The 23,009-nt window shown below is 41.8% G+C and overlaps 1 protein-coding gene across 1 annotated transcript in view; it reads right to left on the bottom strand.

Annotated features, from left to right (window-relative positions):
• Window positions 1-19,834, bottom strand: part of syngap1a (synaptic Ras GTPase activating protein 1a) — a 311,203-nt gene extending 291,369 nt beyond the window's left edge. Inside the window, exon 1 of the mRNA XM_048616705.1 lies at window positions 19,796-19,834. The gene's annotated coding sequence lies outside the window, so the exon portion shown is untranslated. The remainder of the gene's footprint in view (window positions 1-19,795) is intronic.
• Window positions 19,835-23,009: the final 3,175 nt, after the last annotated feature.

Genomic DNA, 23,009 nt, shown 5'->3' on the forward strand with positions numbered 1-23,009 from the left:
CTTCCTCTGTTTTCTACCTTCGAGCCAGTTCTGCATCCAAATGGCTAGTTCTCTCTGCATTCCATGTGATCTAACCTTGCTAACCAGTCTACCATGTGGAACCTTGTTGATCACATTACCTTTATCATGTTCAGTCTTACAATGGAAGTGTGCTACTTTCTGAATATTGCTTTTAGATTCTAGCTTTTGCCCTTCATTGTTTTGATTTCATTTTGCTTTGTTGCCAAAATGAATACCTTTTATTCCTCAGATTCCTCCAAATTCCTCATGTATTCCTACATGACCATTTCCTTGCAAGTAATTGTCTGTCTGAGGTATCTTAATTATCTGCCAGAACCACTACACCTCATATTTTTGAAACCAGGTCCTTAACTAAGTAAGTCTTAAGGATTATAACAATACGAGTCTGGAATTCCTCCATTGCCATGAGTTTCTTTACATTCTCAAATCTTTTTCGCAACTTAAGTGTCCCAGAGTGTCTCTTTTTCTCTTGAAAATTCTACCTAAGTCTGATTAGGTTTTGTTCCTATCATCCTAATTGTAATTGATAAGCTTCAGTGAAAAGCTTGAGTACATTTAGTATTGTTCCTCTAATAGCACCATACTCTTCAGGATGCTCTTCTGACAAACTGCTGTACACATCCATTGGCATTCTCAGCAGTCCACTCTAACATTAAAGGTCCAAACACCTTCTGGCCAAATCAACATCATAGCTGTCTTTTCTAATGAGGTGAAATATTTTTTACACTCCAGTGTCTGTAAATTTAGGTACTAAATGCATATTTTTAATTAAATCAAATCTCTCATTGGAATCAGAATAATCATTTGAGCAACCTCCTCTTCCTTCTTCCTTTACCCTAAGTTTTTATTTAACCACATCTGGTTGTCTGATTTCCCTATGTCTTTGGAGGTCAAGCATTTTTAATTTTAATTAATAAAAATTTAATTTTTATTTCCCCTCTTCCATTTCTCTTTGTTATCCTTTCTCCTCTCTTTCTAATTCAAGCTTTTCTATGCTTTTTTAAATTCTCTCTTTTTTCTGTTGCATTACTCTTTACCATTTCAAACCTTTTCATGTCTCCTTCCCTCTCCAGTACTTCTTCATTTTAACTGAACCTTAGCTAATGTGAGTGATGATATCTCAATTTTAAGATTTCCACCTTTCAATTCTCAATGCTGGGTAATAATTTTAAGTGTCTCAAACTGAACCAATCCTGTTTTTACTTTCATCTCCAATTTATCTTCTATCTCAGTGTAGCCTTACATATAGATCTCATTTGATCAACTGTTACATTTTCTTATTTCAGAAATGTCTCTGCAATAGTAAATGCCATTTTGAAATTCAAACTCATCTAATAAACTTCACAACATTTGTGTACAGTACCTCCATGTACCAATCATTTTAAAGATTCACAAATCCTGTGAAATTCAATTTATATCATGGACAAACCCCCAATTGTTTACAATCCTAGCTGATGGTAACGTATGACAATTCATATTTCAGAGTGAAACCTTGTTTGATCAACAGTAAGTTTCATTTTTGCAATTCAGTTACCTTGGTAGTTACTCATTGAACAGAGACACAAAAGTCTGCCAATGTACTTTAAGCATTGGAACCGAAGTTGAATAGACAAAATAAAATAAATAAAAGACACTTTGGAAAGTTCTCATAATAAACAGCAGTAAGAAAATGAAATCAATACCTTTTCTCAGCAATATACTTTACAGACACTCCACCCCAGAGAAGTATCACGATGTTCACGTTCAAATTTCTTGCTGAACAGGTGAGGCTGCAATAACTTCCTTTCAGAGACCATCTGTACAATCAGCAGATGTGATTCGTCTTGAGACACACTGGCAGACTAATTCACTGATTCTGCTCTGACTTTTGAGTATTGAGAGTCAGCTGAAACAGCTAAAGATTGATTCACAGCTCTGTTGGCCAAAAGACTACCACAAAATAAGCTGACCATCTGTTAGCATGGATCTCTTCCGAATTAAAACTGCAAGATGCCCTGACCGTCTGTCTCTGTAGGTCCTCCAAGTCCCATTTTGTGAACACCCTAGCAACTATTCCACCAGGTAGCATGTCTAGCCATTTTCCTCAAGTCACAATATTTCCTGGAATGGCTGTCTTTAGCTCACTAATCCAAACCTTACTTAAAAACAGTGTCATTCACTATGCAGATATTACCTCATACTTTAGCATCCATGTTTATCACATATAGAAACATTCCTTGTTTATTCAGAGGGCACAGTGACTATTACCGAAACACTTCTTAATTACTCAGGGAGCACAGTGACTGAGTAAAATATATTCCTTCAGTACTCAGGGGCACTGTCTCTGTGTTCACCCTCAATTGTTTATCAAGGTTTTGAGGGTGTTTGAATAAAAAAAAGGTTTAATTTTATGGTTCAGTTCATAACCATCAGCATCTCTGCTGCCTATTTAGCTGTTGCAACTCACTGCTCTTCAACATGTGACCAAATTCCTGGAGAAAGTGAATTTTTAAATTCTTCTAACAGAATAATCTTTTTGAGAGTTCCATAAATAGCATTTATTCTTAATGCCTGTACGCAACTGTCAAAATTACTATGTTTAACACTTCCAAATTCAGTGTAGGTTTGCCCAGGCAGTTTTCCTAAATTTCAAAACTTTTGCTTATATGCTTCAGGGACTCACTCACATGCACCCACAATAGCCTTTTTACCTTACTAATAATCCATCAACCCTCTTCTGACAGCGTTGTTTGAATAAAGTTATAGTCATAGAGTCATACAGCATGGAAACAAACACTTCGATCCAACCAATCCATGCCGATCATGTTCCCAAACTAAATTAGTCCCACCTGCCTATGCTTAGCCCACATCCCTTCAAATCTTTCCTATTCATGAACGTATCCAAATATGTTTTAAAAATTGTAACTGTATCTACATCCACCAGTTTCTCTGGCAGTTCATTCCTTACACAAACTACTCTCTGTATAAAAAAGTTGCCTCTCATGAGATCTTTCTCCTCTCACCTTAAAAATATGCCCCTTAGTTTTGAACTCCCCCATCTTAGGGAAAAGACCCTTATCATCCACCTTATCTATGCCCCTCATGATTTTATAAACCTTGATAAGATTTATAAAACCTCAATCTCCTGCTCTCCAGCATAAAAAAGATCCAGCCTATCTAGCCCCTCCTTATAACTCAAGCCTTCCATTTCCAGCAACATCCTGGTAAATCTTTTCTGAACCCAGTCCAGTTTAAAAATATCCTTCTTATAACAGGGCGACCAGAACTGCACACAGTACTCCAGAACAGGTCTCACCAACATCCTGTAAAACCTCAACATGACATCCTAACTCCTACACTCAAAGGTCTGAGCGATGAGGGCAAATGTGCTAAATGCCTTCATAACCAGTCAATCCATCTGTGACGCAAATTTCAAAGAATGATGTACCTGAACTCCTGGGCCTCTCTGTTCTACAATACCACCCAGTGTCTACTATTAATTGTATAATTTTATTTGGTCTTTGTTTTAAGTACCAAAATGCAATATCTCATGTATTCAATCAATCTACCTGCTCTACAATGCCTGTGTCCATTTTCTTTCGACCACTTTGTTTATTTTGCTATCTTGTTCAAACATCATAAAGAATGTCTCCATATCTCTTTCTTCAAATTTCAACATTTCCTGATTGGACATTGGACATTAGGCTTTTCTCTGACCAGAAACTTCATTGGCAACTTGAATCTATTTTTTTTTAACTCCAGCTGATATTCTTCCTTCAATTCCTTATCTTAATTATTTTCAATCTCCTGATAGTTCAGTTCCAGCCTCCTAAGTGCTCATTCCTTTTCTTTTTCCTTTCTCTGAATTTATTTTTCTTTCCCTTTTGTTCAAATTCAAGTCTCTTAATTTCCAATTCAAAAGTTATTTCCTTTTCTTTGTCTGCTTATTGGAATTCTACTTCTAACTGCATCATTTCTGTCTCATGCATACATTGTTCTAACTGTAGCTCAATCATTCCCAAATCTCGGAGTATCTGGCCTCCCTTGTATTTCCACCAGCCATAAATATTGTGCTAGTAGTTTAACAGTCTCTGCTTCCTTAGTCTTTGCGTGAAATTCCATCTCTAACTTCTTTGCCAAATCTATTATCTTAGCCTTCATTAAATCCAGCAAACCGGTCAGGGATACTTTCTAGTAAACAGCTAATTTAGCTGCTTCCAATGCAATCTTATTTTTATAATATGAGCACCTATTTTCTGTCCTTTCATCCTTCACCAATTATTGATACTCTGCGTCCAATCTCATGTTGTCTGTCCCCAAAACTCCCTCACTGAACCCTCACACAGGGCAGGTGTGCTGGAAATCATGCTGCTACTCTGTGAGTCACATCACAATTGTAAATGTCAATTTGTTACGCTTTATTACTACTGTTGAGATCAAAAGAGACTTTAAACAGGTTTCTACAATAAAACCAAAAAAATTGTTTATTAAGAACAAAGTTAGACTTTAAACAACAACAAAATGTTTTGTTAACTAAGCTTTAACTTAGACTTGAATGACATCGTCTTTTTAATTTTAAACATATACATTCATCCACAGACAGGATGAGACAACACAGCTATGCAGAGCAATTCAGACTGGGAAAATACAGAAATTCTCCTATTGGTCAAGAGTCCAAACTAAAAGGGCAGAATAAGATGATTTTCTCACAGTACCTTCTGTTTCTTGTTACTGAGATCATATTGCTGTTGACTTACGTGCAATGGAAGATCCTCAGTTTGTCTGGCATGTCAGTTAGACGTAGGTTTCATAATTGAGTTAGCAATTCAGTTTTCAGAGTTTAGTAAAGGTCAGAAAGAATGCTCCCTCTAACTTTGTTTCTTGGTGCATGTATGGCAGCGACCTTTGAACGCAGAAGGCAATACATTGGCACACCAATCATGATTAGTTTATGAGGGGTCATAGAATTCCAGGAATTCTATCAAGTATTCAGAAAATACTTCACTGAGCTGTCTCTTCAGCTGGTTTTCCTTAATGTTTATTTCATTCACTGAAAGAGGGGGAGAGAGAGACCGAGAGAAATAGCACAACTGTTAAGCCTTTGGCAAAGCAGAAACCAAAAGTTCAGATGCTGATGCTAGGTAAACAAAGCATTAGACACCTTTCAAATCTCAGTCTGCCAATTGTAGGCCATTAAGCATTCTCTTATCTCTCGCTTACATGTTTTTTTTGCCAAAGTGTTTTTTTTGTCAACAGCAGGCACTCCCCAGTTATTTTGCCCTTTTGACTTCTGCATTCCAACAAGTCACATGGTAAAATGTTTCATACATAGAATTGGACAAATCCATTTTTAAATTCTGATATTCCATAAATATGTTCTAATATGGGTATGGAAATATTTCTTCAAAAGGCACTGAGTGCAGAAACATTCCTTCAGTATTCACAAGGCATAGTGACTGGATACACAAACACTTATTCACTGAAACCGAAATACCCCTTCAGTGCTGAAGGTGCGCAGTGACTTTTATTTTAAATTCATGTGTGCATTGCTAGCTGACCCAGTATTTATTATCCATTTCTAGTTGCCCTTGTGAAGGTGGTGGTGAGCTGCCTGCTTGAACCACTACAGTCTACATGCTGTAGGCAGACTCACAACCTTGTTAGGGAGGGAATTTTAGGATTTTGACCGAGTGACACTAAAGGAAAGATGATATTTTCCAAATAAGGATGGTGACTGGCTCAAAGGGAAGCTTGGAACTGATGATTTTCCCAAGCATCTGCTGCCTTGTCCTTCTAGATGGTAGTGATTGCGTTTGCAAATTGCTGCCAAAGGAGCTTTATTGGATTTCTGCGCAGCATCTTGTAGATGGCACACACTGCTGGTACTGGGTGTCGATGGTAGAGGGAGTGAATATGTGTGGATGTGATTTCAATTAAATGGGCTCCTTTATGATGTTGAGCTTCTTGAATGGTAGAACTGCACTCATTCAGGCAAGTTTGGAGTATCCCATTGAAGTCCTAACTTGTGGTGGTAAGACTTTGGGGAATCAGAAAGTGAGTTACTCATTGCAGTATTCTTAGCCTCTGACCTGCTTTTGTAGCCACACTATTTAAATGCCTAGTCTAGTTCACTTTCTTAACAATGATAATCTCCAAGGTGGGATAGTGGACAATTCAGTGATGGTTACGCCATTAAACGTCAAGGGGCAATGTTTAGATTCTCTCATGTTGAATTGGTCATTGCCTGGCATTCGTGTGGCATGAATGTTATTGCCACTTGTCAGCCCAAGCCTGGATATGTCCAGGTCTTGCTGTATTTGGGCATGAATGCTTCAGAATAGAATAGAACAGAATATCATCGAAGTCTTCACAAATGGTGCTGAACATTGGCGAACATCCCCATTTTCTGACCTTATGATGAAGGGGAAGTCATTGATGAAGCAGCTGAAGATGTCTGGGTCTAGGACATTATTGTGAGGAACTCCTGGACAGATGCGCTGGAGCTGAGATAACTCACCTCCAACAACCACAACCATCTTCCTTTGTGCGAGGTATGATTCCAATTGGGTACTCATTTCACTACTCATAGGGCATAATGATAAGCTACAGAAACAAACATTCAAATTAAAGTGAAACTTAGTGAAAATAGAATCACAAGGGAAGAAATATGAAGCAAACTGATAGAGCTGTAGACTGACAAATCTCCTGGACTTCATCATTGGGAATAAGTTGCTAATGAGACAGAAGATATGTTGATATTAACTATCCGAAATTCCCTAGGTTCAGAGAATGGCTCCATCAGACTGAAAAGTGGCAAATATATCCCTTCTATTCAAGAGGCAGAAAACAGGAAACTATAGTCCATTTACCCTAAAGTCTGTCATGGGAAAGATGTTAAAATATATCATTAAAAAGCTTACAGCTGAACAAGGTCATTGGAAAAATTCAGCAGTTTCATCAAGGGGAAATCATGTTGTCATGAAATCATTAGAAGAGGAAAAGTATAGTGGCTAAATACGCAGGTGACACTAGGATAGGCTAAAAAGCATGTAGTGAAGGAGTTATAAGGAAGTTGCAGATCGGATAAGTTGAGTGAGTCGGCAAGAATCTAGGAGGTGGAATATTATGTTGAAAAATATTCAGTTGTTGACTTTGGCAGCAAGAATGAAGAAGTATTACTCAAATGGAGCACCACTATGGAATAAAAGCAAAATACTGTGGCTGCTGGAAATCTGAAACAAATCCAGAAAATGCTGGAGAAACTCAGGAAGTTTGGCATCATCTGTGGAGAGAGAGAAACAGAATTAGCATTGAGTCCGATATGACTCTTTTTTTCAGAATGGTGAAAGGGATGATTTTTTCCTCTTTTAGTTGTATAGGCTTTGGTGAGACCCCATCTTAAATACTGTGTGCAGTTTTGGTTTTCTTATTTGCAGAAGAAGGTAAATGTATTGAAAACAATCCAGAGGAGTTTTCCTAGATTGATTTGATTTGATTTATTATTGTGATATTTACCTAAGTACAGTGAAAGTTTTGTTTTGCGAGCAGTACAGCAGATCATAACATACAAAGACACAATGATTATAGGGTGATAACTTGAATAACCAGGTTGTACGTGAAACGTACAAAATACAAGCAAAAGCACATCCAGATGGTTGAATCTGCCCTGCCATTCAATAAGAATAGGGATGATCAGTTTATATTTCAAATCCCACATTCCCCTTTACCCTGAAAACTGTGCTTAACAAGAATCTACCCAGCTCCTCCCTAGAAATGTTCAGAAATACCACCTCCATGCGTTCTGAGGCAGAGAACTGCAAAGTCACACACCCCTCAGAGAAAGAAGGCACAGTGACTGGGTACAGAAACACTCCTTCAGGCCTCAGTGGGCACAGTGACTGGGTACAGAAACACTCATTTAATATGCTGGAGGTACAGTGAATGGGTTCAGAAACATTCCATCAGTACTCCAAGGCACAGTAAGACTCCACAAACAGCAATGCCACTGGTAACCAGAACATAACACCATAAACATAGGAGCAGAAATTGCCATTCAGTCTGCTCTGCCATTCAATGAGATCATGGCTGACCCAATAATCCTCAATTCCAATTTCCAGCCTTTTCTCCATAATTAGATATTCTCTTACTGATTAATTGCCTCTTCATCTCAGCCTTGAATGTACTTAACCCACCCTGACAGCCCTAATAGTGAAGAATTTTACAGATTCGTTGTCCTCCAAGAGAATAAATTCCTCATCTATCTTATTGGGTGACCCTTACTCTGAGATCATGCCCACTCTTCCTAGAGTGGAAAGAACCCCTCTGCACCCATCCTGTCAAGTGTCCTAAGAATCTTAAATGTTTCAATAAATTCTCCTCTCATTCTTCTTATCTCATTTCTCCTGATAAGACAGTCCTTGTATCAGCCTAGTCAACCTTCTCTGGACTGCCTCCAATGATAATATATTGTTCCTCAGATAACAGGACCAAAACTGTCCACAGTACTCCAGCTCTGATCTGACTAGGAGTTTGTATAATTTTAGCAAGACCTCCCAATTTTTATACTCCATTTCCTTTGAAATAAAGGACAAAAATCAATTTGCCTTCTCTATTACTAACTTAGAACATAGAACATAGAACATAGAACAGTACAGCACAGTACAGGCCCTTCGGCCCATGATGTTGTGCCGAACTTTTACCCGAAACCTAAGGTCTATCTAACCTCCGCCGCTACCTTATACTATCATCCATATGCCTATCTAATAGCCGCTTAAATGCCCCTAATGAAGCCGACTCCACTACCCTCTCCGGCAATACATTTCACGCCCCTACCACTCTCTGAGTGAAGAACCTACCTCTGACGTCTCCCCGATATCTACCTCCTTTCACTTTAAAACTATGTCCCCTCGTAAAAGCTACCTCCACCCTAGGAAAAAGTCTCTGGCTGTCTACTCTATCTATACCTCTGATCATTTTGTACACCTCTATCAAGTCACCTCTCATCCTTCGTCGTTCTAAAGAGAAAATCCCTAGCTCTCTCAACCTTTCTTCGTAAGACCTTCCCTCCATTCCAGGCAACATCCTGGTAAATCTCCTCTGCACCTTTTCCAATGCTTCCACATCTTTCCTGTAATGAGGTGACCAGAACTGGACACAATACTCCAGATGTGGCCGAACCAGCCTTTTGTATAGCTGGAGCATAACTTCACAGCTCTTGAACTCAATTCCTCTATCAATGAAAGCTAACACACCATACGCCTTCTTAACAACTCTATCCACCTGGGTGGCAGCTTTCAGGGAACTGTGAACATGAACCCCAAGATCCCTCTGCTCCTCCACACTGCCAAGAATCTTTCCATTAACCCTGTATTCTGATTTCAAGTTTGTCCTTCCAAAATGAATCACCTCACACTTTTCAGGGTTAAACTCCATCTGCCACTTCTCAGCCCAGCTCTGCATTCTATCAATGACCCTAATGAAACTTAGATGATAACATTTTGTGATACAAGGGCACAAGGATCCCCAAATCAGTCTGTGCTGCATGTTGGTGCTGTTTTTCCCTATTTAAATAATATTCAGCTCTTCTAATCTTCACACCAATATGCCAAACCTCTCATTTCTCCACGCTATATTTCATCTGCCAAGGTTTGCCCACACGAGTAACCTGTCTACATCCCCATGTAGAGGTTTCTGTCATTCTCATTTCTTGCTGTCCTGACTGTTTTTGAACATCTGCAAACTTGGCTATAGAACATTCACATTGTCATCCAAGTCATTAGTATATGTAATGTAAAGCATAGTGGTCCCTGTGGCACTCCATGAATTCCAGACTGCCATCCTGAAAATGCCCCTGCCATCCCAAATCTCTGCCTTAGTTAGCCAAGCATCTATCCATGCTAACATGTTGCCTCCAAAACCACAGGCCTTAATGAGCACTATCTTATCAAATGCCTTTTAGAAATCCAAATGTATATGTCAAGTGGTTCTCCTTTACCTGTCCTTCTTGCTGCTTTCACAGAGAACTCTGATAAATTTGTCAGGCATAATTTACCTTCATGAAGTCATACTGACTCTGCTTAAATCGTACTATTACATCCTTTAGAATGAACTCTTGGCATTTTTCAAAAGACAGGTGTAAAGCAAACTGGCGTATAGTTACCTGTTTTTTGACTCCCGCTTCTGCTGAATGAGGATGTTACATTAGTAGTTATCTAATCATTTGGCATTTCCCAGAAACTAAGGATTTTTAGACAATTACTACCAGTACATCCATGATCTCTGTAGTTTTGATTTGATTTATTATTGTCACATGTACCTAGGTACAGTGAAAAGTCTTGTTTTGCGCTCAGTGCAAGCAGATCATACCATCCAAAATGTGTAAGGGTAATTGAGCAGAATAAGGAATACAATGTTATGGCTGCAGAGAAGGTGCACAAACAGCAAAGTCAACATTAAACTTGAAATTTGAGAGGTCGATTCAGAAGTCTAATAACAGCAGGGAATAAGCCATTCTTGAATCTGCTAGAATGTGTGCTTAAGCTTTTGTATCTTCTGCTCAATGGAAGAGATTATAATTAGGGTGGGAGGGGTCTTTGATTATGTTGGCTGCCGTCCCAAGGCAGTGAGAAGTATAGATGGAGCCAATGGCTGGAAGCTTGGCTTGCATGATGGACTGGGCTATATTCACAACTCTCTGTAGTTTCTTACTTCCTTCTCTGTAATTACTTCCTTCAAAATGAGAATGCAACCTATCAGGTTAGAGGGCTTATTGGTTTCCAGCCATATTCGTTTCTTTACTACTTTTTCTCTAGTGACTGCTATTATTTTTATTTTCTCCTTCTACCCCCGATTATTTAGTATTTTCAGAATGCTATTAGTGTCTTCCACTGTGGAGACTGATGCAAAATATTTGTTCAACTCTGCCATCTCCTGGCTCCCCATTATTGTTTCCCCAGCCTTGTTCACTAAGAGGTCTATGTTTACTTGGTGTTTCTCTTCATTTCCATACATTTATATACGCTCTTTTTGAGTTTATACTTATTGCTAGTTTGCCTTCATAGTTTATTTTCTCTCTCTTTATTACTTTTTGGTTATCACCTGTTTGTTTTTAAATCTTTCCCAGTCCTTTGGCTCATCACTAGGCTTTGCCACATTGTACAATTTTTCTTTCAATTTGATACTGTCCTTTAATTCCCTTGATTAACCATGGTCAGTTTATCCCTTTCCTAGAATCTTTCTTCTACACGGGAACGTATCTTTGCTGTGGGTCACAAATTATTTTCTTAAACATCTGCCATTGTTCCTATACCATCTTTTCTGCTTTCCCAGACCACTCCAACCAATCCTACGTTCATCTTTATTTAATTACCCTTATTTATGTTTAGCACAGTTGTTCCAACCCAAGTTTCTCACTTTAACACTAAATGCAATAATGTATGATCACTGTCTCCCAGGGATGGTTTATTCAAAGATCAACCTGATCCCTGGATGGATCCACAACATATTGTTCTCAGATTCTTCCTTGTGGCTGCCTCTGCCAATCTGACTATCCCAATTGGCATGAAAATTAAAGTCACTAATAACTAATATACTGCCTTGTTTTACAAGCTTTCAAAATCTTATGATTCATTCTTTTTTCTACAGAACAGCTACTGTTCAGGGGCCTATAGACCATTCCCTCCAGTTTACTCCTCCTTGTTATTTCTTGACTTGACCCTTACGAATTTGTCATAATCTGATCCGAGATCATTTCTTGCTGTTGCACTTATTTCATCTAATACTAACAAAGCTACCCCACCACCATCTCCTTCCTGCTGTTAATTTTTTTTTTAAATCACATACCCTGAAGATTCAGTTGCCAGTTTTGATATCTTTGTAGACCATTTCTTCATAATGTATATAAGATCATACACATTAACCTCTATTTGTGCTGTTAGTTTATTTATTGTGTTTCAAATACAGTGTGTATTTAAGAAGAGAACTATTATTTTGCCATTTTACCATGTTTTGCCCCTTTGTTGCTCAGTTTGCTGCTCTTTTATGATGCTTGGACAATCTCCCTTCCTGTAACATTCTAGGTATGACTAACAAAACAGTTGTATTACAATGTCACAATACCCTTTTGCTTTCGTAAGCTTACATTTGCCCCCTTCCGAGCACTTGCGCCCTGTCACAATTAATTTATAGGGATGGTGGATTCCACGTGTTCAGGCACTGTCCCTAGGCATAGGACAAGTCAACATAAAAACAGTAATGAATTACATTACAATATGGCTATAGGTGGAGACCATTGAAAGCTTTGCCTGAAATAGTGCGATGGAGCTTGGATGAGGCCTACACATGTTGCGCCAGAGTGTGCCCGCCAGGCAACTTCAGTTAGTGGACCACAGAGCCCTGGCAATCAGTTGTATAACTGTAGGCCCCAGGACCAGTGCACTGTTCACAAGAAGTTCAATAATCTCACACGAGTTGGCCAGGTCAGTAAGCATATCTCTAAATGTCATATTCCACTAACTACTGCAGATTCTAAGATTCTGCTTGATACCACTGGACATCCCATCACTGACTTAACCAACAATTTCTCTCTATCAGAAGTTCTGTCTGAAGTTGACATGCCTCACCGTGCCCTCACAGCTGCCAGCATCATAACCCATATTTCGCACACACTGTCAGCTGTCTAAACTTAATAGCCACATCAATCATATGCATTGTACCAACCTCTACATTCACGTAAAATACTTACATTTATATGGCACATTTCTCAACCTTGGAAGCACTTTACATTCAATTATGTGCTTTTGAAATGCAGTCACTGCTGTGATATAGAAAATGTTGCAGTCAATTTATGCACAGCAAGCTCCCACAGCAGTGTGACAATGACTTAAGATACCTATTTTTTGTGCTATTGTTTGAGGGATGAATATTGATCAGGAGACTGGACTCTTCTTTGAAATGATGCTAAGGAAATGTTTATCCCCAGCTCAGAGGGCAGAGGGGCCTCCGTTATTTTAGTTTTTGGCAAAAAGACGGCACCTCTGTCACTACACTACTCCTTCAGGGCTGCACTGACGTGTCAGCCAGGATTGTTGGTGTTTGAGTGCAGGGCTGCAGTCACGGCCCATGACCTGTTGACGCAGGGAACAGGACACTGCATCCTGAGCCACAGCTGGCACTTTTAGGAGATAAGACGACAAATCATTAAATGTGGCAGGAGCTAACCATAGTGGGGTAGAATGCTGCTGTTTGTCCTTAAACCCAGAGGAGACTATTCCCATCCTCACCTAATCCAAGCTAACAGGGGAAGACAGTGGCAATGTTACTGAACTAGTAATCCAGAGGTGCAGGCTAATGCTCTGGGGATACGTGTTCAAACCCCACTGTGGCAATTGGTGAAATTTGAATTAAATTAATAATTCTGGAATTTGAAGGCTCACCTCCGCAATGGTTATGACAATATTAATTGATTTGTACAGAACAGCTACTGTTCAGGGGCCTATAGACCATTCCCACCAGTTTACTTCCCCTTGTTATCTCTTACCATTGATTTAAATAAAAACACAAACATCTGGGTTATAAAAGTCCTCTTGGGAAGGCAATTTGCAATCACTACCTGTTTCACTCTAATCTCACCTTCTCTTCTGCTCTGCAAGGTACATAGAGTGGAAATCATTTTCCTCACCAGTTTCTTTTACCAAACAACTGCAAGCCAGTGGTATGAGAGGAACTGATTGCATAGAGGAGCTGAAAGCATAGGAAGACACTGCTGACAAAGAAACTCTCTTTCTCCATCTCACCCTCATAGATGCCAATACCCCACAGATTTACCAGGGCAGACCACAGGTGGAATCAGCCTGAGACAAGGGTCACAAGTGACCCACGAGGGTCTCACAAAAGCAACCTCAGTGGGGTGACATGCCCAAAGAGGTCAGTGCTCATATACGCACACAGAAACACCATAGGGAGCAGTGGCATGTTGGAATGGGTAGCATCCATCCACCCAGCCTCTGCCAGTGTGGCCCCTGCCAGGCAGTCATGCCAGTCCTGGCCTCTGTTGCCTGTGCCAAGGCAGTGGAGCAATTTGAAGAGGTCTCCCCGAGGAGCTGTGCTGTCCACTAGCTGTGCTGTCATCGCTGCGATAGGGCTCCTCAGGGTTCACAAGTAGAACTTTTAGCAGACAGGAGCAAGTGTGCAAGGGCACTGAGCTGACCTTTCTAATTGTGCAATATTTGATTATTTGATTTATAAAGTGACTCATATGTTTTGCAATGGTGTATATTTCAGCATTACATCCAAGCGGAACCACAGAATTATTATGGTGCAGAACTGACAAATAAATGATGATATTTTAGCATGAAGGGAAGGGAAAGGGGCAGTATCTTTATCAGCTATTGGGAGTTGTAAGGCTGGGGCCAGAAGTGTGTGGTCCTTCCACTTGGTCTGAGAATTGAATGCTGCAAATAGTATTATACTTGACAACTCACTCAGGTCAACTCAACAAAGTGCAGCTTCATTGCCTAAGAGGCATGATACCTTCCAGGACAAAGCAGCCCATCTGATTGGCTATTCATTCACTACCTTTTACGTTCACTCCCTCCACCAACAACAGCAGTATATACCTTCAGCAAGATACACTGCAACAACGTTCCTTCAAGAGGACTTCCTAAACCCATGACATCTGTCACCTTGAAGGACAAGGGCAACAGATACATGAAAACACCATCATCTGTAAGTTCCCCTCTAGGTCACTCACCACCCCGATTTGGAAATATATCACCAGTCCTTCAGACAGTGGCTGGAATGTGAAAACTGTTATCACAGAGGTGTTAAAGCATAAACACCTTTGTAAGGGGAAGCTAGCTATGTATATGAAAGAAGTTGGAATTGAAAAGATTGAATTATAGAACCATTAAAGCATGTGAAAAGGCCATTAATCTTACAAGTGGCTGCTGGTCCTCCAAAGGAACACTTCATACACTGCTGCTCCACCACTCTCTACCAAGTCCCTGCACATTCCTTCTCCTAAGAGACTTAGAATCTTTGGAAAATGAATAAATATTTACGACACGAAGGATACCAATTGCCCATTGTGTTAGTAGTCATACAACACGAGGTTATAGTTCAACAAGTTTGTTTGAAATCACAAGCTTTCAGAGTGCTGCTCCTTCATCAGGTGAAGTTTTCAGACTGAAAGCTTATGATTTCAAATAAACCTGTTGCACCACAACCTGGTGTTATGTGACTTTGCCTACCCCAGACCAACACCGGCGCCTCTGCATCATTGTGTTAGTGCCAGCTAAAAAGTACCACCCAGTCTAATCCCATTTTCCAGCACTTATTCCATCTCCCTGCAAGTTATAGGGCCTCAGGTGCATTTCCTTTTGGTTGAGTTTCAAACTCCATCATCCTATCAGACTGTGAGTTAAGACCTCCGCCAACCCCATCTCCTGTCTACTTTGACTCAATTGCCTGTCACCACTAACATCTCTGTAGGGGGAAATAGCTCTTTCCCATCCATTCTATCCAAGCCTGTTGCAATGTTGAACCATCTCGAACAAATCTCCCCTCAGCCCCCTACATTAATGGGTTGGGATGAAGAGAAATGGGAGGAGGCTTGTGTGGTGCAGGAAAGGATGGCAAGGACTAGTTGGATTTAGTCACTAGCTCCTGACAGGTTGCACATTCTATGCCAGGCTTCTTGGCTAGGTGGTAAATACAATGGGGCACAATGGTTTTGATGATGACCCGTTGGCTGTGGAAGCTTCTGGATAGTTCTGCTTAAACATTGTGTTCCAATGGTGGTCACTGAAGGGAAGGCAAGCCAGATGGATCCAACAGACAAAGATGCGGAATCAGGAGAGATGTAGGTACTGGAACCATACAGGGGTCAAAGAAGTTGGTTTGAGAATCACCTCCTGAAATCAGCTGTGAATGGCCTGGGTCTAATGATATAAGCTCATGCCCCTTCCCTGTGGGCTGATAACAACATTACCTCACCCCCCCTTCCTCTGCTCTCATCCACCCGAGGAGTTGGTTCTGTAGTGTAAAGGTAAAATTGCCATTGATTTACTGGACCATAGGGCTACTGTCTTTCACACAGAGCGAGAGCGCATGAGCTAGAGAGAGATAGAGAGAGAGAGAGAGATACGACTGGTGGTGGTTTACACCAAGGCAAGGGAAGGAATTGAGAAAGAGACTCCTCCAAGATAACCTTAGCTGGGTGTGGAATTGAACCCATGATGTTGGCATAAACTCGCAAACCAGCCGCCCAGCCAACTGGCTGATCTGATTTTAACTTCAACTCTACATTTCTGCATTCCACCCCTAATAGTCTTTCATCCCCTCAGTAATCAAACAGATAGTCAACCTACTGAGTGGAAACAATGTCTCATGTCTGTTTTAAATGGATACCCCCTTATTTTTAAACCATGACCCCTAGTTTTAGATTCTCCCACAAGACAAAACATCCTCTCTACACTCACCTGTGAAGTGCCCTCAGGACCTTACATGTTTCAATTAAGTCACCTTTGACTCTTGTAAACTCCAGATACAGGCCTAGCCTGCCTAGCCTTTCCTCATAAGGCAATCGCTCATTTCAGTTATTAGTCTGGTAAACATTTTCTGAAATACTTGCAATGCACTAGTAAGTACAGTGACCAGTGCTGTACACAGTACTCCAGATTAGTCTCACCATGTCCTATATAATTGAAACATATCTGCCTCCTCTTGCAGTCAAATCCCCTCACAATAAAACATAACATTTTATTAGTTTTCCTGATTACTTGCTGTACTTATGTACTAACCTTTAGTGATTCAAGCACTAGGATACCCAGATCTCTCTGCACTTCAGAGCTCTGCTTCTGGGACCCTGATCAAACGGGCCAAAGGGCCAAGGAGTGGCAGATGGAGTTTAATTTAGATAAATGTGAAGTGTTGCATTTTGGTAAGGCAAAGCAGAGCAGACTTACATAGTTAATCGTCGGGCCCTGGGGAATGTTGCCGAACAAAAGAGACCTAGGGGTGCAGGTGCGTAGTTCCTTAAAAGTGGAGTCACAGGTAGATAGGGTGGTGAAGGTGGTGTTTGACTTGCCTTCATTAGTCAGAATACTGAGTAAAGGAAATGAGATGTCATGTTACAGCTGTACAGGATATTGGTGAGGCCACTTTTAGAATACTGCACACAAAGCTGGTTGCTCTTCTATAGGAAAGACGTTGTTAAACTTGAGAGGGTGCAGAAAAGATTTACAAGAAAGATGCCAGGACTGGAGGGTTTGAGTTATGGGGAAAGGCTGAATAGGCTAGGGTTTTCTCTCTGGTGTGTCGGAGGCTGAGGGGGTAACCTTATAAAGGGTTATAATATTATCAGGGGCATGGATAGGGTCTACACCTAAGGTCTTTTTCCTAAGGTAGGGGTATCCAAAACTAGAGGGCATAAGTTTAAGGTGAGAGTGGAAAGAGTTAAAAAGGACCTGAGGGGTAACTTTTTCATGCAGATGGTGGTGTGTGTATGGAATGAGCTGCCAGAGGAAGTGGTGGAGGTGGGGAGCTTTTACGAAATTTAAAAGGCGTCTGGATAGGTGAGTTTAGAGGGATATGGGTCAAATGTTGGCAAATGAGACTAGGTCAGATTAGGATATCTGATTGGCATGGATGAGCTGGACCAAAGGGTCTGTTTCCATGCCAAATGACTCTGTGACTCTCAGCATTTAGATAAGTGTGTGAAAATTGTGGGCATATTCACTGAGGATTGGACAATAGCAGAACTTGCAGGAAAACCTCAGCAGATCTAGTAGCATCTATGAAGAAAAAAAATCAGAGATAACGTTTTGGGTCCGGTGACCCTTTCTCAGAACTGATGGTATCTAGGAAAGAGATAGTAGGAACTGCAGATGCTGGAGAATCCGAGACAACAAGGTGCAGGGCTGGATGAACACAGCAGGCCAAGCAGCATCATAGGAGCAGACCTGCTGTGTTCATCCAGCCCTGCACCTTGTTGTCTCTGTATCTAGGAAAGCATTGGTTTATATGCAGAAGATAGGGGGATGGGGTATGGAGTGAACAATAGGATAAAGGATAGAGCCCAAAGAGAGAGAAGAGCAGTTGGATAGACAAAGGAGTTGATAATGATCTTCCTAGGAGGGTGAATAGATGTTAATGGAGACAAACAATAGGTAATGTGATAACAAAGCCTGGTGTGTGGGGTAGCGGGCTAGGACATGGGAGATTCTGGGAAGTGCAGGTGAAGTGTTGCTTCACCTGGTAGGTATGTTTGGCCCTTGGATACTGGGGAGGGAGGAGGTAAATGGGCAGATGTTACACTTTCGCCGCTTGCAGGGGAAGGTGCCGTGGGGTTGTTGGGTGGTGTTGGGGTTGAAGGAACAGTGGACCAGGGTGTCCTGGAGGGCAGGCAAGGGAGGGGTACGGAGTATGGCATCTCACTGGAGGTGGTGGAAATGGTGTCTGATGATCTTCTGGTCGTGGATGCTGGCAGGATGGCAGGTAAGGACAAGGGGTACTCTATCGCTGTTGCAGGAGGGGAGAAAGGGAGTGAGGGCGGAAGTGCAGGAGATGGGTTGGAGCGGTTGAGGCCCATGGTGCTGGGGAATCCTCCGTTGAAGAAGAAGGTGGACAATGTTCAACACCATCCATGACTCCTCAGTTACTAAGCTTCCTGTGCCATCCTGTAGCAAGCTCTGAACAACATCGAGGCTTAGGCTGACAAGCAGCAAGTAACACTGGCACTGCACTAGTGGCAGGCAAAGGTCAGCTGCAACAGGAGAGAATTGTCCAGCATCAAAAATGGGTAGAAGTGGAATCTTTGGGAGTGGGGTGGTTCCTGGTAACAGACTATGGGGAGGGGCTGTAGTGCAACCATTAACATCTCATTTTAAAACATATTGTATTTTTCACACTAAAAGTGTCACACTCAATTTTATGTCATGCAGTCCTTCAAAAAGATTTCTTGTAACAGAGGTTCTTCTTGGATGAAGAACACCACAGTCTATAAGTTTAGACTGATCTTACTGATGGAAAATGGATTACAGACTGGAATCTAATCGAGGGGTTCAGATGGTTTATACATAGAATAATGGATACCTGGCAGTGAGTTACATACTGGAATCTAATCGAGGGGGTCAGATGGTTTATACATAGGTTGGAGAGAGTGGAGGAGTGATTGGAGAGGCAGATTACAATTACAGATGCTGCCATGGCTATTTAAACAGCTCCTGGAGAACTCGTTCCAGCTCCTCTGTGTAATCACTCGTGCATTTCTGTCCATTCGGGAGCCCTTCATCTTCTATTGATTGTTTCAGCAGACTCGGTTGTTGCTCATTTCTGCTGAAGGGTACCCATTTAAAACACCGCTGTTCTCAGGGAGCGATAACAGAAGCAGCTGTGACTGCAGGAATTTAAAAGGGAACAACCGCCCATGTACAATAATGTAAAACAAATCGTCAGTCTACAATATCTGTTCGTTTCTATACATGTGATATACGTGCAGATAACAATACAGGCGATTACCAGAATAGTTCAGCTTCAGCCAAACTCCCACCATTTTGGATACCAAAGGAATTTAATACAGACACCCAGTCTCACACTGCATTGACAAGAGTGGGTTAACTAAGACGCTTACCTGCAGCCTCTCTGCTGCTACGTCTTGTATCCTGTCATGGTGACACCGAGCCTCAGTCCCTGCTTCCATCCACCTCTCAATGTTGCTGACAAGCCATCACTACTCAGTTCACCTTCCCACCCCACACACATACACACCGTTTTCCCGCAGCGACTCACTACTCACCGACAACACCCCCCTCCACACATCTCTCTTCTGACTCTTTAACAGATCTGCCTCCGGCGTGGCTCGCCGACCTCAAGCTCAGCCCAAGCGCCCAAAGGAGTCCCCTCGCTCAGGCGTGCCACAAATCCATCCCTGGAGCAGAGGCATAGGGCTGGCTGGATGGGGATGGTGTCATTCACTTCTCTCTTTCTGCTCTCCCTCTACTTCTCCTCCTCCCCTCTCTCTCTCTCTCCACACACACACACACTTCCCCCTTCAATGAGCAGTTCCACTCTCAACCAGCCAGGGAGAGAGAATGAGCCACACAAACATCCCCCTTCTATCCTCCCTTTGCCCCTCTCCTCCTACTTCTCCAATCCTCCCCCTCCCCCAGGTTATTTCTCCAAACCAAACAGAAAAATGGGAAATTATTCCCCTCCCTTTTTTTTTATTTCAGCTTCAGCCAATTGGAAAGCTAACACCCAGGAAAAGATTCGTCCCTCTCTCTCGCCATGACAACCATAAGGTCCGTAGTGGAGATCTTTTTAACCCGTGCGAGCGCTGCCTAGATGTGAAAGGGAAGGGAATGTCTTGCTTTCAGTTGAAGATGTAACATCTGACAATTGCCAGGCACTCACCTTGTTACCTGGTAATAGTGTCAGCAGTCAACAATCTCCTCCAAATCTGAGGACAAGGATGTCCGCAGTCAACTCTCACACCCACTCTCCCTTACTAAGTACTTAGCCCAGCAAACAGCAAACAGGGGAACATCAGAACTAGGAGCATGAGTCGGTCCCTCCAGCAATGCTCTGCTGTCCAATAAGCTGATCTGATGGTGGCCAATTCCACTCCAGTTTTCCTGCCAATATCCCCTACGACGCGCGGCCCCGAATAACAGCAGCGAGCACAAGCCTGTCTACATAACGACCCAGAGAACTGGAGGCGAGTGAGAGCCACAGGTCACCCCGATCTCTGGACGCGTCACTCTGCTTTTTGGACATCGTCGCATCCTCACACTCACCGCGAGTTTCATCGGTGGCACTGAAACAGATTAAAGCCACTCTCAGAAAGGTTAAAACCGCTGGATGAATTTATTGTTCATTCATAGGATGTGGACTGGGCTTGCCCATCCCTAATCACCTAGAGGGCATTAAATAGTTCACATTGCCGTGGATCTGGAGTCACATATAGGGCAGACCTAAAAGGTATTCCTTCCCTAAAGATGGGTTTTTTCAACAATGGCTTCACGGTCACCATTAGACTCTTAATTCCACATTTTTATTGAATTCAAATTCCATCATCTGCTGCGACGGATTTGAAACCAGGTCCCCAGAATATTAAGAGAAGTTGCTGAAAAAAGCAGGTTTGGCAGCATCTGTGAAGAAAAAATCCGAGTTAACATTTCAGGTCCGATGACCCTTCCTCAGAAGAGTCAGTTCTGAGAAAGGGTCACCAGACGCGAAATGTTAACTCTGATTTTTTCTTTACAGATGTTGCTAGACCTGCTGAGCTTTTTCCAGCAACTTCTGTTTTTGTTCCTGATTTACAGCATCCGCAGTTCTTTCGGTTTTTTTTCCCCCAGAGTATTACCTGGGTCTTTAGATTAATAATCTAGTGATAATACCACTAGGCTTCCACTTCCCCAAATGTAAGATGTCCTTTAGTGTCAAGATTTTATGTCCTTACAATGTTACTCCACCTTATTGCCCTGAAGGGACCAACTAGAACTGTGGAGTTCCAGTCCTGTGAATCATCATTCTGTAAATTTTTTTGAAGATTAAACCTAATTATTCCTCTTCCTTTTCCTTTCTCGCTCTCTCCCTCTCTCAATTCAACATCCCTTCCTTATGTTATACATTTCACCCTAATTCTGTTGACTTACGTCTGTATCCTTAGATCTCTTCATGTATCCTCAGGATTTCCTCCAAACGTGGTTGCCCACCTAGATTCAGGCTGTGCCTATCTGCTGCCACCCTACCCCTGCACAAACACCAGAAGGGGCAGAATGGATGGGCAAAAACATAGGATTCAGTGAAACCTTTCAGCCCATCAGCCTTATGCTGGTTTTAATGATTCACATGTATCTCTTCTCACTCCTCTTCCCACTTAATTCGATTGTCTCTATCACTTGCTTCCGCCTTCATGGTGCCCAGTGAGATTCCATCTTAAATGCATCACTGCCTTTCATTTCAACCATTCCATGTTAAATTCCACATTCTCCAGGTGAACAGGTCTCTCCTGATGCCCCTGTGGATTAGTTGATGGCTGTCTTAATTTATTCCCTGCGAGCATTAGTGGCAAAGCCGCCTACCCCAATTGGCCTAGTACTAGATGGCTAAATCAGTACAGAAGGCAGTTGAGTATTGGTCTGCAGCCACATGTAGGCCAGACTGAATAAGGACAGTGTTGATGAACCAGATATAAATGACAACTGACAAGTTCCCTGGTCATTAATATGAAGACTTGCTTTGCATTCCAGTTTCATAATTAATTGACTTTAAATCCACCAGTGGCCATTGTGGGATTTGAACCCATGTCCCTAAATTTTAATCTGTACCTCTGGATTATTAGTCCAGTATGACAATCACAACGCCACTGCCTCCCAGTACATCAATGAAATTATTTTCTCTATGTCCACACCACCTTCAAAATCTTGAAGACCATGTCTTCCTGAAGGAAAAATAGCCTCATCCTGGGTCAGTCTTTCCTGACAGCTGCACTGCGTGTGTCAGAGAGGCTCAGGATGCAGGGGTGGTGGAGCGACCCTCCTACCTCTGAGTCAGAAGTTTACGTGCATGTATCCCTTCCCAGAGAGGAAAGCAGAAAATGCAGTCAGTGCTGACAGAGCGAGTGCCGTACAGTTGGAGGCACTGTTTGTGGAGGACATGCTAAAACCCAATGACCTTATCCACCCTCATAGGTGAACCATAAAAGATACCATGACTACTGTTAGGGAGGGAAGGATTACCCAGGGAGTTCTCCCCAGTCCTGGGGCCAATCTTAAGCCACCAACCACCATTGCAATTTGAAAGAAAATACACTCAAATGTTATCACATTACTGTTGGTGGAGCTTGCTGTGTGTAAATTAGCAGCTGCGTTTCCTACATTACAGCAGTGCCTACATTTCATTGACTGGAAAGCCCATTGATTGGACATTCTCAGCTTGCAAAAAGGTACCGTACAAATGCAAGTCTTCCTTACATTTACCCTGCCAGTTCTGGTGTCAGCCTTGTG

Source organism: Rhincodon typus, chromosome 35, assembly GCF_021869965.1.
Source record: "Rhincodon typus isolate 14 chromosome 35, sRhiTyp1.1, whole genome shotgun sequence".
In the NCBI taxonomy this organism is placed as follows: domain Eukaryota; kingdom Metazoa; phylum Chordata; class Chondrichthyes; order Orectolobiformes; family Rhincodontidae; genus Rhincodon; species Rhincodon typus.